This window comes from Ascaphus truei, chromosome 3 (genome assembly GCF_040206685.1).
Source record: "Ascaphus truei isolate aAscTru1 chromosome 3, aAscTru1.hap1, whole genome shotgun sequence".
Classification (NCBI taxonomy): domain Eukaryota; kingdom Metazoa; phylum Chordata; class Amphibia; order Anura; family Ascaphidae; genus Ascaphus; species Ascaphus truei.
The window spans coordinates 138,275,566-138,294,202 of record NC_134485.1 but is presented as its reverse complement, the minus strand read 5'-3'; the positions used below and the strand labels follow the sequence as shown (position 1 = coordinate 138,294,202).

General features: G+C 45.3%; 1 protein-coding gene across 2 annotated transcripts in view; it reads left to right on the top strand.

Moving 5' to 3' along the window:
• Nucleotides 1–18,637, top strand: part of DOC2B (double C2 domain beta) — a 1,409,852-nt gene that overhangs the window by 1,150,873 nt on the left and 240,342 nt on the right. The gene's annotated exons all lie outside the window — the stretch shown is intronic.

Genomic DNA, 18,637 nt, shown 5'->3' with positions numbered 1-18,637 from the left:
AGTCTGAGGAGGGAAAGAAAGAGAGACCGGATTCAAAGTGAGAGAGAAAGGAAGAAGGGGGATGAGTAGAGGTAGGTGGTGATAGATGACCACCATGTGGACAGGGACAGTACAGAAGATCTGGACAGTGTTAGCCTCAAAGGCGGGAAAACCAAGGGAGAGAGGAATAGGAAGGGTACAGTAATGGCAGAGAGGAGAGCAGGAGCCCCATGCCACCACCCCTGCCATCAGGGCGCAGAGTGTGGGAGAATGAAATGCCTCCATAAGAGAGGGCAGCTTCCAGAGCAGAGTCAGACTGAGTGAGCCAGGTTTCAGTTATAGCAAATAGGAGCAGAGAGTGATTGAGAAAGAAGTCATGCACAGAAAGTAACTTGTTACAGTAGGAAGGGAGTGAGCTTTCCAAAGGGCACAGGAGAAAGGGAGAGAGGAGAGAGGGTGGCAGGGGATTGGTATGAAGTTGGAGGGCTTGACATCAGAAGGAGTAGAAGCTGCATTTGGCAGATGAGGGCGAGAGCATGTACAAATAAGTCAGGGACCAGGATTGGGAGAGATATCCCCAGAAGCAAGGAGGAGAAGCATGGATAGAAAGAGAATGTGTGAGGATGATTTGTAGGGGTGTGATTTAGTGCAGGGGATATAGCTGTGTAGTATCAGAGGGTGCAAGTAAGAAAGGAGTTCATGTGAACTGAGAAGTGGTGAAGGAAGGAGAGATGGAGATATATGAATAGAGTTAGAGACATAATGAGGCTGGTAGAAAGAAGTGCATAGTTTGAAAAGAAGCGAGGCCATAGAAATTATAAATAGTAAAAGCGGCATCACAGCAATAGTAAAGTGCTAAGATGTGCAGTCTGGGACAGATAATATCCTCCTTTCCAGTGTAGTTCAAATTCAGGAATCCGGACCAGTAGGTGTTGTTCACTCGTTTTGAACTTCCTTTTAAACTTCAGTTCTCTTGCTACTTACAATGTGCTACTTGAAATGTGCTGCAGGCAGCTTATGGCTGCCATGCCTGTGTTTTTATGGTCCTAACCAGTCACCTGACAGGAGATCTACATTTTAATTATTAGATTTCTGTTGTGTTGGGCTTTTTCAAAAGCATTACGTTTTGACTGAGTATGTGTGCACTCAAAACCAGATAAACATCAATACTTGAATAACATACTAACCTTGTTGCATACAGAGGAGCCAAAAATTCCCCTGTGGTCAGCAAAGCATTATGGGTTTTCATGATAATATCATGAGATATTATGTATTTTAATCCATATGGTGCTTCAGGGGTAATGAGCTACTGCACCGACACACTTTATTCGAGCAAATACCCGGTATGTACCTGGCAGATACCTGGAATGCGCCGCTCCTCACCTCTGACAAGCCCCGTTGCATTTGCCTTCCCAGCCTGGGTTCATGCCTGGCTGATGGGCGGCTGATCTGTTAAATGATAATGATTAGGATTTAATAGGCTGCAATGCTTCGCGTGTCTACCAGATGGCATAAATTCATGAATTGTAATGCAGTATATATATATGTACTGTGCAGTATTGCAGCAAACGGGAATAAAATGCTTCAATCCCTGCCGGAAAATAACTCAATGCACTCGGGCAGAAAACAGTCACAAACCTCAATACACCCGGGTATACCCGTATTCGTGGGACTAGCCGAGCTCGAATAAAGTGTGTCGCCAGTGTACAATTGGTTTAAAAATACAATATTTTGGATTTGTACAGTAACAGGTCAAGACTTTTTACAGGTTTGTACTTGTCTTCAAAGAGAACTTAATTGAGGAAGGGGGGGGGCTAGTCATGGATAGCCCACTAAAAGTGACACATATGGAGCTAATAGTCTCAAGTTAAGGGCAGTTGTTTTGACAGAGATGGGAATAAAATATGGCACACCTGACAACTTTATAAACAGGATACTTTTAGGGATATCTTCAAAAGCATTAATTTGAGGGTTCTACAAGGTTCAGGGTGCGTGGCTAAGAAAGTAATCAAGCCGAGATTGACTTTATTAACAAATGAGAATATCATGTGACGTCATCTCCTCTGCATAATAAAAGTTACAAATCTGTAATCGTGTCACAGAGGGGAATGTTCTTACACCACACACTGCATGTTCAAGGGGTACTAAGGGACAGATATCTATTTGTCACTCAAATTTAGGATTAAGATGGTCGTGATTAGTCTCGTTGTTACAATGATAAGCGCCCAAATCTATTAATGTAGCTCACGTGTCTAAGTATTACAGAAGGTAAGTTATAAGTATGTCTAGATATTGAGGTAGGATTTACGACAGGGTGGGCTTATGTTGTTTCCATGGGGAAAGAATGTATTTAAGTCTTAGCATAGATCATGAAAGTCAGATTTCAACAGAGGTGTATTTTGGACCAGGTAAATGATTTCTCTTTCAATGCCAGTGACCTCTCTGGGAGAAAACGTGTGGCATTTGGGTACTGTATAAGGTTTTCTTTTGTTGTATCCATTTATTTTGAGAAACTGTATTTATTGTAATTTTATGTCCTTGTAATCTTTTCTCTGTAATCTAAGCACTGTATTTTTATAATAATAATAACATGTTCCTATACACGGGAGACACACTTTATTCGAGCTCGGCTAGTCCCACGAATTCGGGTATACCCGGGTGTATTGAGGTTTGTGACTGTTTTCTGCCCGAGTGCATTGAGGTATTTTCCAGGCAGGGATTGAAGCATTTTATTCCCGCTGGCTGCAATACAGCACAGTATATATATATATATATACTGCATTACAATTCATGAATTTATGCCATCTGGTAGACACGCGAAGCATTGCAGCCTATTAAATCCTAATCATTATCATTTAACAGATCAGCCGCCCGTCAGCCAGGCATGAACCCAGGCTGGGAAGGCAAACGCAACGGGGCTTGTCAGAGGTGAGGAGCGGCGCATTCCAGGTATCTGCCAGGTACATACTGGGTATTTGCTCGAATAAAGTGTGTCGGTGCAGTATAGCGTTAGTTTTACGCAGTGCTTTACAGAGACATTTTGCAGGAACAGGTCCCTGCCCCGTGGAGCTTACAATCTATGTTTTTGGTGCCTGAGGCATGGGGAGAATGAAAGTGAAAGCCCAAGGTCACAAGAGCCGACACCGGGAATTGAACCAGGTTCCCCTGCTTCAAATTCAGTGCCAGTCAGTGTCTTTACTCACTGAGCCACTGTTAAAACATTAGATAAGTAATGCTTTGGGTTCGGAATTAACTGTTGCACGCTCTGGAGAGAGTAGTTACATTTTCAGACACATTTTGCTATAATTGATTTTTGTGTGTTAGTGCATAGTTTTTTCAATAATAAACAGGGACTCGGGACCCTAGCAAATATTAATTTGACATCTTTTATTTGCATAACTATCTCGGGTGCTGGAAGCATATAGATATGATTGCATTGAGAAAAGAGGTTAATATTAACTCATTGTAGGTACCTTGTGCAGGCTAGAGTAGCCGTGTGTATTAACCCTGATTGCATAACATATGTCACATGCCCACTTGAGTTCTGTTCATGACAGGTGGTATATGGGGACGGATTTAGGGTAGATATTGTCGATTTGAGGGACCTATGCGGATGTGAAAAGTGGGACCGCTTGCGAGCGGAGTATTGACCCTTGTCCCGTACGCAGCTCACGTGCTCACAGGTGTGCTGTACATGACATGTGTCATAATTACCAAGTGGTGATATGTAATGAGACACCTTTATAGTTTTGAAAGTCAACTTACAGACCCAGTCAAGTGAATGGGCCATAAAGGCCCATATTTACAAAGCAGTACTATTCCACAAGACACCTTGTCTTGAAGACACTGTATAACTAGGGTGACCAGACATCCCGGTTTAGACATTTGTCTCGACTCTTTGGCCACTGTCCCAGTTTTTATCGGTGCCGATTGTGCATGCGCACGAGCAGCTGCAATGCTGATTGCGCATGCATGGTCGGAGCTCACCGTTCGCGCATGCGTGGACACTGCACTACATATAGCTCATTCACTAGAATCAGTGTTTATCTGAGAACTGGCTTTTTTTTTTTTTTTTTCAACTTTGTTTTTATTAGTTTTTTGTGCATACACATCATAGAGTACAGAATATTGTCAAGTGTTTCAGGTATACACCAAACTTACAGGAACAATTTACGAAGAACGGACGGACATTGGGGGGACCACAGGACAGGACAAAGACAGACTGACAACATCTAGGGACAGGGCAAAAGGGGGAGGGTGGCGGGGAGGGGGGGGGTAGGGATGGGGGAGCGGCCTGGGAGAATCGCTGTTCCCTCGTTTCTCAGGAGTCCTGCACCACCACTGCCATTGCTCTGCTCCAGTCCACCTCTCAGAGGAGCCTAAACCCGGTTCCCATCAGTTTTTCGTTGATCATTGAGTCGGTCCACCGCTATACCTCGGGGGGAGCCCTACCGTCAGATCGTCCAGTCCCGCTCCCATCCCAACATCCAAGGAGAACCCACCTATCTCTATCAAAGCCATATTGTGGCCTCACTCATCCCCTGAATATCAGTCTGAGCAAGCCATAATGACCATACTTTTTCAAATTTGTCGGCTGAGTCGTTAACTAAACTCGTTAACTTCTCCATTCTGCAAATGAACCAAATTCTGTTTCTGATTTTATCAATAGAAGGAATCGCATTCTGATTCCACAGTGCTGCGGTCTCGCACCTCATAGCGGTAGCAAAATGTGCTATCAGCTTGTTACCCGATCTAGATACCTCGTTTGTAGGTTTACCCAATAAAAATAGCCACGGGTCCAGCTGGATTTTGAGCCCTAAAAAGATCCTCTGCAGCCAATCTCGGATCTGGGTCCAGACCGGCACTAATCTCGGGCAAGACCACAGCATGTGCACCAGATCCCCCTGTTCCCCGCACTGCCTGAGGCAGAGCGGGGAAGCACCCCGGACAAATTTAGCTAATCTGATTGGGGTGAGATACCACCTTAATAATACCTTATATGAGTTCTCCTTCAATGTCGTGCATATGGAGCTCGAGGCCGCAGCTTTGAACACCGCGGCCCAGTCCTCGTCCTCTAGTTGAGCCTGGAGATCCTCTTCCCATTGTGCCATGAAACGGGGTTTGACTGTCCTGTCTGAGTCAGTATTCACCACCTCTCTGTACAAGGCAGAGATCAGTCCCCACGTGTCCGCTCCGCGCACGCAGAGCTGTTCGAATTTAGTCAGCAGTGGTCTCACCGGGTGTGCGTTATAGAATGCCCGAACCTGGAGGTACCTCATAAAATCAGTGTTAGGTAAGTCCGTTTCTGACTGTAATAGTTCAAAAGATTTGATCTTGCCTTTAACCTCCAGGTCCTTCAATCGACTAATCCCTAATTGCCGCCAGCGCGGGAAGCATTTTTCTGCCAGCCCAGGAGCAAAGTCCGGGTTGCCATATAAAGGAGCCATCAGTGTGTGTTTGGAGGTCAGAGAGCAGCTACTTTTAGAAGCCTCCCAGACCGAGAGTGAGTTGAGCACAGAGGACAGAGGAATGAGTACATCCTTCACCCGTGTCCTCGGGTACCAGATCAGGTCCCTGAGCTCAAGCGGGGCGCACACCTCCTTCTCCAGTGCCACCCACCTCCTGAGCCCCGGGTCCCCATGCCACTGCGTGATTTGGCACAATTGTGCCGCTTTGTAGTAGGATATGACGCTCGGAACGGCCAGGCCACCAGCTTCCTTAGCTTTCTGCATAATTTTTACTTTAATCCGTGGTTTTTTATCTTTCCAAATAAATTGAGAGATAGCTTTTTGGAGCCCTGCAATGTCTGCTCTAACCACGGCAACCGGGAGAGTTTGGAACAGATATAGAATTCGGGGAAGGATGTTCATCTTGACACTATAGATCCTCCCCAACCAAGAAATACCATATGCCTTCCACTCCTGTAGCTCTTTTTTGAGAGTCCTCAACAGTTTGGGATAGTTTGCCGAATATAAGGAGCTCGTCTGTTTTGTGATCTGCACTGCTAGGTATTTCATGGAGGAGGGGCGCCATCTAAACTCAAAGTTGAGTTCTATCAGCTTCTCCATTTCTCTTGGCATGTATAGGCTTAGGGCCTCTGATTTAGATTGATTTATTTTGAAGCCAGAGATCTGGGCAAAATGCTCTAGAAGCTCGAACAGATTGGGCAACGAGATGAGCGGCTTGGCAAGGGTTAGAATAATATCATTCGCGTACAGGGCCACTTTGTGCTCCTGCGAATGGATCTGTACCCCAGAGATATCAGCGTTACTCCGAATTTGTGCTGCGAGTGGTTCGATGCATAAGGCGAATAGCAGGGGCGAAAGCGGACATCCCTGTCTCGTACCACTTTTAATTGGGAATAGTTCCGAGGGGAATCCCTGGTGAACCACCCTGGCTGATGGTGCCGTGTATAATGCCTTAACAGCCTGTTGGAATATGCCTCCAAACCCAAATGCGCCAAGCGTGGACTCCAAGTATGGCCAATCAATCCTGTCAAAGGCCTTTTCCGCATCTAAGCTTAGGGCTATACCCCGAATCCTGTTGGCTCCCATAAAGTCTATTATATCCACAATTCTCCTAGTGTTGTCGGCCGCTTGTCTACCTCTAATGAAGCCAACTTGATCCGGGTGGATGAGCCTTGGCAGGATTACATTTAATCTATTGGCCAGTAATTTAGAGTAGAGTTTTACATCTGTGTTAATTAATGATATTGGCCGGTAACTTTGGCAGCTAGTGGGATCTTTGTCCTCTTTATGGATTACTGAAATCGACGCCTGGGGCATCTGTCCCGGGAAGGGCTCTCCTGCTAATACTCCATTAAACAGCTGGAGCATGTGCGGAGCCAAAACTCCGATAAATTTTTTATAGTACAGGTTGGAGAACCCATCCGGGCCTGGGGCTTTTGATGCTTTTAAGTTTTTTACTACCGCCTCTAGTTCTTCCCTTGTGAAGTCTCGTTGAAGAGCCTCTCGCTCCCTTCTGTTCACTTGTGGCAAGGCTGCGTCCGCTAGGAATTTCTGTAGATTACTACTTGTCCTAGCATTGTGAACTACCTTCTCTCCATTATATAGCTGTGCGTAGAATTTCGCGAACTCCCCTACTATGACTTTAGGGTTTGAGGAACTCTGGCCTCCGACTGTCTTAATAGATTGAATGTTAAAATTTGGTTTCCGATTACGGAGTCTGGTGGCTAGCATAGTGTCCGGTTTATTAGCTTTCTCATAGAACTTCCTCTGCGTCCAACTCATGTCTTTCTCCGCCCGGGAGGTAAGGAGGAGGTTTAGCTGAATTCTAACATCCTTCAACTCCCTCAGAGCATCATCTCTACCTGTCCGGTTATGTAGAATAGAGAGCTCATGTAACCTGTGATAAAGCTGGGATAATTTGGCTTCCTTTTTCTTTTTCCTATTTGCAGCTATACCGATTAGTACCCCCCGAATCGTGGCCTTATGAGCCTCCCATAACAGTGATTGGGACTCCACACTGCCACTATTTATCCGGAAATAATCTGATATTTCAGACTTCACTTTGTTTTGTATATCCGGGATTTTAATTATTGATTCATTTAGCTTCCAGTTTGCTCCTGGGCTGGCACTACCAAATTGAATGCATCTCAGCTCTACTGATGCATGGTCCGACCAAGTAATATCATGTATGCTTGTATCGGAAATTTGTGGGACCATTCTGCTCGATACAAAGAAGTGGTCAATCCTACTGTAGCTGTCATGTGGGTGGGAGTAGAAAGAATAACTGCGGTCTCCCTGGTGCTGCTCTCTCCAGATGTCCACCAGGCTAATCTGTTTGAGGCCTTTCAGTAGTGGGATATTCCCCTCTCTCTTATTGGTTTTCTGGGACGTGGATCTATCTACCCTTGTGTTCATGACTGTGTTAAAGTCGCCGCCCAGAACTATTTGTCCCTCGGCCCATAACTGAAGCTTCTGAAAAAATGCGTTGTAAAAGTCTGGTTGACCTTCATTTGGCGCATATATACACGCTAAAGTCATTCTGACCTGCTTAAGGAGCCCGATCAGTACTAGGTACCTCCCCTTCGGGTCCCTTTTAACCTTTTCAACCTGGAAGGGGGTGTTATTTTGAAACAGAATAGCTACACCTTTCTTTTTCTCCTCCCCTGATGCTAGGAAAAACTTTCGGAAGTTAGAATCGAGGAATTTCGGGTTATTGCGCGAGCTGAAGTGAGTCTCCTGGAGAAAGACCACATCAGCCCTTTTCCCCTTGAACTCAGTGAAAGCGACTCTTTGCTTGTGGGGACTGTTGAGCCCTTTGGTGTTTTGCGAGATAAAAATTACCTCCATTTTATGCAGCAGTGTCTGTGTGGTCCTAATATGTAAACCGATCTGATCTTACCCCAGACCCTGGACATGTTCTGTACGTGGAATTCGTAGTGCAGACTCCAAAGCGTCTATTCAACCAACCGCCGGTTGGGACTGGGGAGGGAAAGGGAGATAACATGAGGGAGGAATACAAACATATAACACATATAAACATCATGAGAACCGTATTGGTCCTGCGAGACCTCGGGTTCAATGCCCGGTGGAGATATTTTCTCCCTGGACCCCCCTCCCCCTGGTCCATCTCCGTGGCTTCCATAACCCGCCACGGATCTCCGGGTCGATGCCAGGTAGGTGGGACACGACCCTCCTCCTGGTGAAGACGCACATGCCTGCAGGCAGAGTGGTGGCTGCACCCCCCCCCCCCCGCCGGCAACTATGTGCGTTTCAAAACCTAACAATTAACTTCACTTCTATTTATTTTTTTAACTCTTATTAACCTATGCTTAACCTTTTGACTACCTTGAATTCTTCTCATGAGCTCTTATTTCTTATCTAAAACTAAAACTACAAACCCTACGCTACTCCTGCCCTTACTACCACTAACTACTTCTTCCCCTCCTTATCTACTCCCCTCTACTCCCTGGCTCGGGCGACCTCTCCTTTTCCCCCTCCCTCTGGGGTCATACCTAACCACTCGCCGCCGCATACCTGTTATCCCTGTATTGTGCCCCCTGCTTGCAATGCTCCTTTAACGCTCCAACCTTTCTCATGTCCCCTTTGCCCTATAAACTATACATACTATATATACTATATACCATACTATACTAATATAATATACTATATATATACCATCTATACATACATATACCATACTATAGTATTTGCCTCATGATACTTGCGGGGCCTTCTCATCCCCCCCCCCTGCTTCCCCCACTCTGTCCAGGGTTACCCCCCACCCCCTGAGCGGCCAGGCAGCCTCCTTCTGCACCGCTATCTAGAGTCCTTCCTGTGGAGTTCAGTATGCCCCGCGATCGCTTCCCCGGCGGCGGAGCTCGCGCGCCCCCGCCAGAGGGGACCGCTTCACTTCCTGAATGTCGCCTCTCCCCTGACGTCATCCTGCCGTCTGCCGGATCTTCTAGCCGCACTTCCCCTCCAGCTCTCGCGAGATCGGGACCCACCACGTCACCGGTGTGGGCGTGTTGTGCTCATTCAGAGGCGGGCTGCCAAGGCGAGAAGGCTGGATCGGGGGAGGCTCCCTGGGTGGGTCCAGCCGACAGAGCAGACCTTCCCGCCGAAACCCCCGCCGCCATGGGAGATCTCGCGCCCTTCTGTCCTCCTTCCTCTCCGGTAGGTAAATAGACGCCATTTTGGGGACACATGTGCTGTGGCCATCTTCTTAGGGCGCATCCATCTGCAACAACGGGACGACTCCAGCGCCTCGAAAGTCTTACGGTAGGGGGGATTTCTGCCTTAGCCGGTGTGTCAGGGTTTGTTTAAACCGCGCAACGGGCGCAACTGCAGCTCGCGAAACTTATTCTGTCCAGCATTTATGGGCTTTTCCCACTTCCCCCTTCCTTGCTCGGTCTCCTCTCCGTCATGGGTGAGGGACCCTGCTTCCCTGGCGGGGAGTCCGTCCTCTTCCCCTGCTGGGCTCCCTCCGCACCATTGTCCTGTAGCCCCCGCACCCCTAGCTTTTTTAGGAAGGCTGCACCTTCTGAGGGGTGCTTGAGCACCTGTGGTCTGCCGTTTTTGATGGCCACGAGGGCGAATGGAAATGCCCACCGATATCTCACCTCGCTGTCCCTTAGAGCCTTGGTAATATGTCCTACCGCTCTCCGTCTGGCCAACGTTAGGGGGGACAGATCCTGGAAGATCAGAAGGGTAATCCCCTCGAAGGTAATGTGAGGGGTGGCAATTCTGCTGACCTCTTCTTTGACGGAGAAGTAGTGGAGCCGGAGGATCACGTCCCTAGGGGGGTTAGAAGGCACTGGTCTGGAGCGTAAGGCCCTATGGCATCTGTCCATTCTAAAGTCTGATTCCGGACTGCCTGGTAGTATAGAGGCCATCCAGCGGGACAGCAGTGCCTCTGGGTCCAGAATTTCCTCTGGGATCCCCCGGACTCTTAAGTTGTTTCTTCTATCTCTATTCTCCCCGTCCTCTTGTCTGGCTTCTAGCTCAGCGACTCTCTGCTCCAGTGCCTGCACCCGGGAGTTTGTCTCTTTGTGGGTGTTGGAGCTAGCTTCCATGCGCTCCTCGAGTTCGTTGGTTCTTGTCCCTATTTGTAAGAGGTCGTGCCTGAGCCCCTCCACCTCTCCTCTGAAGAAAGATTTTAGATCAATTAATAAGCGTGAGATTTCTTTTTTAATAACTTTTGTATGCTCCGCTGTCGCTCTAGAGCCCTCCGCATCTTGGGCTGAATCTGAGTCAGAGACCGCCGACAGCTCCGCAGCTCCTGCCTTGCTTTGGCCGGTAAAGTAGGCCCTGACATCTGATTTGCGTCGAGTCTTCTGTCTCGTTGCAGCCATCCTTTTTTGGGGCTTATTTGCTTGACTGGGAAGGGTTTAGACGTCTGTAGCTCTGTTTTTAATTTCAAAATTGCCGGTTTTGATATCGATTATTCTCTATATAGTGCCGGCGGTTGGTGGAGCTGTGTGACTATGCAACCATCACCAACCAGCCGCGCATGCGCATCATCGAGAACTGGCTTTTTTAGGGGGTGGGTAAACCTACAAATAATTTACATTACTTGCCTCATAAATATGGAAATGTAATTACAAAGAATCCGAAGGATATCAAGTCCCATTTGTCTGGCTCTATTTTTTTTCTTGCTTTCACTACAAGTTTTATTTTATTTTATTTTTTACAGCATTTCCAAATACAAATTGATCTAATTAAGATATGCAAATCGGGACATCCCATCACAACCTACTATTTCTCCATTAATATATTTTTCTCGTCTTACAATGATTTTTCTGCAATGTAAGTTTCTCACTGACAGTGTAATTAACTTTTATTATGCATCTTTGTTCAGTCAACTTTTTTTTATATAGCAATTAAAAAAAAAATACTTATTTACGAAGACTGGTTACAACAACTAGACCATTAGAAAACATTACTAGTGTTAAACGTACAGCATCAATAATCTATATAATTGCTTACATGCAATGCATATAAAAAAGTGATGCAATGTTTTAATTATTTATTGTTAAATCTCTTTTATTCTTATGAGATGCATAAATTTCAGCACTCACACATCGGCAGATAAAGAAGTTTTACTCTTCAAATTAACTTACAGAAATATGGTATTTCAATCAAGGTGACGTGTCTTTCTAACTGGTTTCCTTCTCTGGTGACTCTCTCTAACCTTGCTCTTGATCAGATTTTTATACACACAATATTATATATGTAGCCCTTGTACCCCCCCCCCAAGTGGGATTGGGGTGGGTATGCTCTTCTAGCTACTTCAATAGGTGTTGTGCAACAGGAGGGCTGAGTGCTCCGCAGTGTTGTGGGGAGAAACAGGACAGGATTACAGGTTACCTTTGTTCTTGCTTGGTGCAGCGTCTCCAGTCAGAATGGATCCTTTGTAATGGCAAGGGATGGCCCATACGGACACCTCCACATCTTTGGTAGACAGTAACTCACACTGCTTTGTATTTTCTTTGGCTTTATTGCATGCAGATCTTATACAGAGTACTCACATCCTTCCCTGCTTGCTGTGTCCTTAACCAGGCTTTAGGCCCTGGTCAGGACTGTTGGACCTCTCCTCACATCTCCTTGTAAGATGGAGGGTTGATGTTCCTCACTCCACAGGGGGAGGAGAGAGAATGACAAGGCCCCCTTCAATTTGGGAAAGTGCCAGTATTTATAACCTGAGGTGGATGACTGTAACCCTGCCCCTTAACAGAGCAGGTTGAATACTGATTGGCTATCACACACTATAGATGAACCAATCAGTATCCTTCCCTCAGGTTGACACTTTCTGGTTGTTGCTAAGGCCCTCCCTTGGATACATATCCAAGTCTGCAAAACACACAGGGCCTAAAAGAAGGAATAAACCCCTCCACTGCCTGCACCTAACAGGACATACACTGGAAAGGTCCAGGCAGAGAAGTAACGGCCAGAGGCTAGGCTACATACAGATGAGACCACAAGTATTCTAAAGCTTGCCTTAAACTAGCCTGGTTACATTCTGGGTATGTGCTGGGTGTAACCTGGCTAGCTTAAGGCAAGTTTAAGGCATTTCTGCATTGACTAATGACCCATAGGATTAACACAGCAGGAATCCCTAGCAGTCGCATTCAGTTTGAATGGGGCTGCCAGGGACCCCCGCTTTTAATCTGATGGGCCATTAATCAATGCAGAAATGCTGGGTCTAGTTTAAGGCAAGTTTAAGGCATGTACTTGGGTCTTTTTGGCAATTGCCACTGGTTTTTGTTAGAATAACCGTGGGCACTACAGTATACATAGACATATTCTATTCTGAGTGTATTTCCCTACAAGATCCCCTGCTCACCTGACTGACACTCCATGAATATCTTTCTACAAGAGAGCTAACTCAGTAGCTATCACACAATCTATTCAAACATTCACTATTTTAAGTAGTGGGAGAAAAGCTAGAATAGTATTGAAATTCTTACATTTATTTTGTGAACCAGGAAACTATTGTAAAACCTCATGTTTTCAAGATAATATTTTTTTTCCAGGAAAAGAATACTTCTCCAGGAGAAACAATATGGCTGCCCTGGTCAACTGTATAGATGGCATAGATTTTTAACCAGCAAATTAGAAACTCTATTTTTGTATCTAATGTGGTTCATCTTTGACAACTTTACAGTTGATAATGTTACAAAAACATTTTTTTTGGAGGGATTGCTGCTTTCAAGCAATTTTTATTGGAATATTCCTTTTTGAGATACCACTTTCCCCTGCAATAGAAACTGTGGGGGGGGGGGGAGGGGGAATTATTGATAATGATATTCTCACCTATTTGTTGTGGATGCTTGCCCTCCTTATGCACCCAGACATCCTGCTTTCTTTTGTAGGTTTTATACTAGTTATAATTTAGTTGTGCAACATGTACGGAAAATATATTGTAGGAAAGATATTTAACCTGAATTTGGAAACTTGTCCATATCCAGCAGGATCATGTGACCCTAATCACTGCCAGTGAAAGGGTTCTTGGTGAGAAACTTGAGAAAAATATATATTTTTTCTAATGGTTTACCAGTACTTTTAGACCAATTCACAGCTTTTTGTCACACCAGCTTTCTTGATCTCCAAAAAATTAAAACTTTCCTTTTTTCTGATAATTTGAAACTGAGTTATTTATTTAATTTACTTACTGAAGCAAATAATAACAACAACAAAAAACAAAATGAAGCAAATAGGCTATGTTATTAGTTTTCCCCACATCAACTTCAAGGTATCACCTAACACACATAAGCTTCTTCTCGTTAGAATTGGAAAAGCACTTTCTGTGAAGCCTTCAAAGGGGTAGATCCACATAGGGTCACTAATTTTAACGTTACATTATCTAATGTTAACGTATCCATATACGTAACGAATATCCTCAAAGCTGCTTAATGCTATGTTCAGTCATTTTCTTTAAAAAAACAAAATGAGGGAACCTTGCATTTTAACGGACCTTAAGCTTCTTCATATGTAAATCATATAGTAATTAGCACTTAACAACAGAGATCCTCAGACCTCCTTTACTGTTAACGTTATGCTAATAATGCAATGATACTTAGCGCTTGCTGAAAGCTGCCCTTTTAAACCCTGTGGAGCATTGCTTTATTTCTTCAAATAGTCTACAAGGAAAAAAGGAAGGTCTTAAGTGGTACCCATATGAATGGACTGCGTGTAGGATTTAACCCAGTGTTATTCTCAAATATATTTCTAGTGGAACATATAAATGGCTGAAATCTGGCAGAACATTTATCTGGCCAAGGATGCGCTTCCAAATTCGCTGCTTTTCAGCGGTGCATGTTTTTTTTTTATTAAGGGCACCTATTACCTTGGGATGGTTAGCAACCATCCTTCTATGAGGCGCTGGAATCCTGGTGCTTGGTCTTCTTTTCTCTCCGATGAATATGTTGGAAAGAATATAACAAGAGAATATATGCTTCAATGTGTTGTGCAATACTGAATTCCTATAATCACCTTAATGTGAAATCCCACACAGTACAGTAACGTAACTGGATCCTCACAACTTGTGAACCCTAGGATACCCTATGCTGGTTTATACAGGTGTAACCCTTGTCCACCTCCCCCCCATACACAAGTGCTATATCTAGGGTGTGTGAGGGCTGGCTACACGTGGTTGAGTGGTGCATACCTGCCGGTAACAGGAGGGCCTGAGCTTCCCACGATGTTGTTGGGGACACAGGACCAGGCTTCTGGGGTAGTTGCCTCATTCTTCTAGTGGTGGTGCAGCGCCTCCATCCTCTATACCTTCCCAGGGTATGGGGAAGGACCCGTATAGAAGAAAAGGACCCTGGTCCCAGGGTGGATGCTCCAGAATCACAACACAGTCTTTAGTAAGATCAGCAATGTCTCTCTTTATTGTCTCTACTTAGCACACAGCAGCCTTGCAGCATACAGCCGCAACAACAACAGCAATAGCAGCAGCACACACAGCAATCCCAAGGTGTACAGCCTTTCTCCTCTCCTTTCCTCCAAGGGGTACTCCACAGGATGGTCTGTGTGGGGCCTCAATACCCCAGTGCCCCCCTCAGAGGGTCCCCTCTGGACGGGGGTAGATCTTCCCCATCACCCCCTCATCAGGGTGAGAGGCATTGGTCCCACCGGAGCTCTGCTCCTCGCCAACTATCATAGGCCAGAGTTCTCTTGGTATCTCTCCTGCTCCCAGGAAAGAGCTCGACCTAATTCTCTCCTCCAACTCCCAGGACAGACTTCCAGAGTAGACCCGAAGGTGAACTCACTGGAAGTAGACTAACTCACACTCACAGGAGCTTGCTGCTAAATAGTGTCAGCCCCACCCCTCATGATGTCAACAGGACCTCCCCTCTGTCTCTTGCCTGCAGCAGAGTCAGGGGCCTGCATCTATCACTCAGGGCAGGGCATGAAGGGGGAAAACCCATGATTACTACTGGCGCCTGCCCTTAACAGGACTTACCACAGTAGGAGAGAGATATGTATAGACTGTGCTGTTTACAGGGGGCTACACAAGATATATCTGAAGAGGTGTATTGCAATCTTCAGTAAACCTTATACCCTTTTAGTGATTGGTGCTTAATACACAGTGGAAAAGCACCCTGGTGGTGGCAAAAGAAAATAGACTGTGATAGAAAAACTTAACTTGTAGCTACAGATGCAGCGGCCATTATACAGATTACAGAATACCTAAATACAGATTTTTACTCATGTTAACATTGAATAATGTACAAAATAGCAAGTTATTGTAAATAACAGGGGCATTATGGCCCTAAGGCACATGTTACCAATGTTTTCATTAGTACTGCATTCAATCTCAGAGTAGATAATGCGCCAGCATTAATACAACTCATCATTTTAACAATAGCTCTGCAATGGCTTTTCTGATAAAACTTCTGGATAGAATTTGATAGTGTAGTCATAGAATTGCTATTAGCCTATGAAAGTCTGCCAAAACATTAGCAGATAATCAACACATACCTAATGCTACCATAACAGCCGTAGCCTTTGTTATATTCTGTACCCAGGGATACCTGAGATCTTATTAAGTTTTGTGATGGACCTGAGCAAGTCTTTCTATCTACCATCTCTCGAGATACATCTTTATCAGAGAGTATTCCAAATAGAATTAGCAGGAACTCTTAGTATTGTACTGTATATTCTAATAAGCAGTTGATATGGCTCTAGAGGATTTTGTGACCATGAAATGTAATTTCAAATCCTACCACTACCCACACTATCCCCTTTTGGCCTGACTGGCTATTAACAGAACATCTGAGCATGTGGTTTAGCATTGAGGAAGTTCCAAGGTGATCCCGTTTCCTGCTATGCATTTGTTATTTGGGATAAGGTAGAATATGTTCCAGACAGAAGTATTTTCTTTTTCATTTTTGTCCCTGGCTTACAGATACGCTGTTTGACAGGTGACTTTGCTGTAGCAGTACTAGCTTGATCAATGGTGCAATCCTGATGGTTTCAAGCTTTATAGAGGCTGAGTAGTCACACTGCTTTACAGTGTCAGGAAGTTTCCTTGTCATGTCTTGGCCCCTTACACTTTGCGCACACCAGGTACCACTACTACTAATAGCAGAAACAGGAACATTGTATTTCTTTTATTCTTCTGACTCTGAGGTTCCCAATTCCATGAATGATGTGCTTTATACAGATGCAGCGTCCGTTATGCGAACAAATCATGGAGCCGTTTTCGTGTGCTCTGCTGTACCCCACACGGCATTAACGCGGCCAATCGCCCCAGGCACACATGTTTATCGCGGTTGCTTTGTTTGAATTTCATGGATTGTGTGCAATAAAATGCAATGAAATTAATGAATTGTAAGGTGTACAATACTGTGCTACTGTGCTACTGTGCTACTGTGTCAATTTCAAGTGTTAAAAACCAGAACATTAAAATGCCATATAGCCTGGGTCCCCCTGGTCCCCTGTTTGTCCCTTACCTTTCCATAGGAATATAGCACAGCAGGGGAACTACAAATGACGCCACAAGGTCATGTGACATCATGTTGCCATGGCAACGTGACATCATGACGCTGGAGCTGAGGTAAGAGGTGAGGGGGCGCGGAGAGAGGGGAACTGTCGGCAGGGGGGCGCAAGGAAAATGTTTGCGCTCCCTGTTATTGTATATGAAAGATGAAACAACAACTCGTGCCATTGCTATTGCTATAGTACATAACTGCCAGCTTTATGCCAGTATATGCAACCAAATTAATCACAGTGTGTACTAAGCAAGGATCAGCAATAAAGTACCTAAAAATAGCAACCTAGGGAGGGTTGACTATAGAGGCCACAGGTAGCCTTGATTTGACAACCAATACATATTTATTGAGCTCATCCCTTAGCAAGGGAAGATTGGAGACCTGCAGCCTGTGCTCTTCAAGATTAATTATTTTCAGGTGATTTATCTTTAATTATAGGCTAAAGCAGTAAAATTCAGGGCATTATTGAAAGCCCTGCTCTCTGATAAAATTCCGGGCATTATCCAATCAGTAATGCCCGGAATTTTAGCAGCTTGCAAAGTGCAGTTTTCAATGTGTTTATTTCCAGCCAATCAGCTTTCAGAACAGCTGAGACAGGACAGGGGATTGGTTAGAATGAAGTAACAGCTGTAAGACAGGGCAGGGGATTGGTCAGGAATTATCAGCCATGGGTTGACTCCTCCCCCTCCTGAGCTGACTGTGATTTTATGAGCAGATTCAGTTGAATTGGGGGGAGAGAGTTTGCAAAGTTTAGTAAGTGGCTGCATTTTTTATTGTGTGTGTGTGTGTGTGTGTGTGTGTGTGTCAGTAGCAGTGTTTATGGGTATAGCAGCAGCAGTGTGTGTGTGTTGTGCAGTTGTATGTGTGTGTAGCAGCAGTTTGTGTGTGTTGTGTGTGTTGAGCGGCAATGTTGTGTGTGTATAGAGCTTCAGTGTGTGTGTGTGTGTGTGTGTGTGTGTGTGTGTGTGTGTTTGTGTCAGTGTCAGCAGCTGTGTTTATGGGTGTAGCATGTGTGTGTAGCAGCAGAGTTTGTGTGTGTAGAGCTGCTGTGTTGTGTGTGTATGTGTAGAGCTGCTGTGTGTGTGTGTGTGTGTGTGTGTGTTTGTTTGTGTGTGTGTTTGTGTGTGTGTGTGTGTGTAGAGCTGCTGCTGTGGTTGGTGTGTGTGTGTGTGTAGAGCTGCTGTGTTGTGTGTGTGTGTGTGTGTGTGTGTGTGTGTGTGTGTGTGTGTGTGTGTGTGTGTGTGTGTGTGTGTGTGTGTGTGTGTGTGTAGCTGCTGTGTTGTGTGTGTGTGGGTGTAGAGCTGCTGCTGTGTGTGTAGAGCTGCTGTGTGTGTGTGTGTTGAGCTGCTGTGTTGTGTGTGTAGAGCTGCTGTGTTGTGAGTGTAGAGGTGCTGTGTTGTGGTGCTGTGTTGTGAGTGTAGAGGTGCTGTGTTGTGGTGCTGTGTTGTGAGTGTACAGGTGCTTTGTTATGTGTGTAGAGCTCCAGTGTGTGTATGTGTGTGTGGTGTGCTTGTGAGTGTAGAGCTACTGTGTGTAGAGGTGCTGTGTTGTGTGTGTGTGTGTGTGTGTGTGTGTGTGTGTGTGTGTGTGTGTGTGTGTGTGTGTGTGTGTGTGTGTGTGTGTGTGTGTGTGTGTGTGTGTGTGTAGATCTGCTGTGTTGTGTGTTGAGCTGCTGTGTGTGTGTAGAGATGC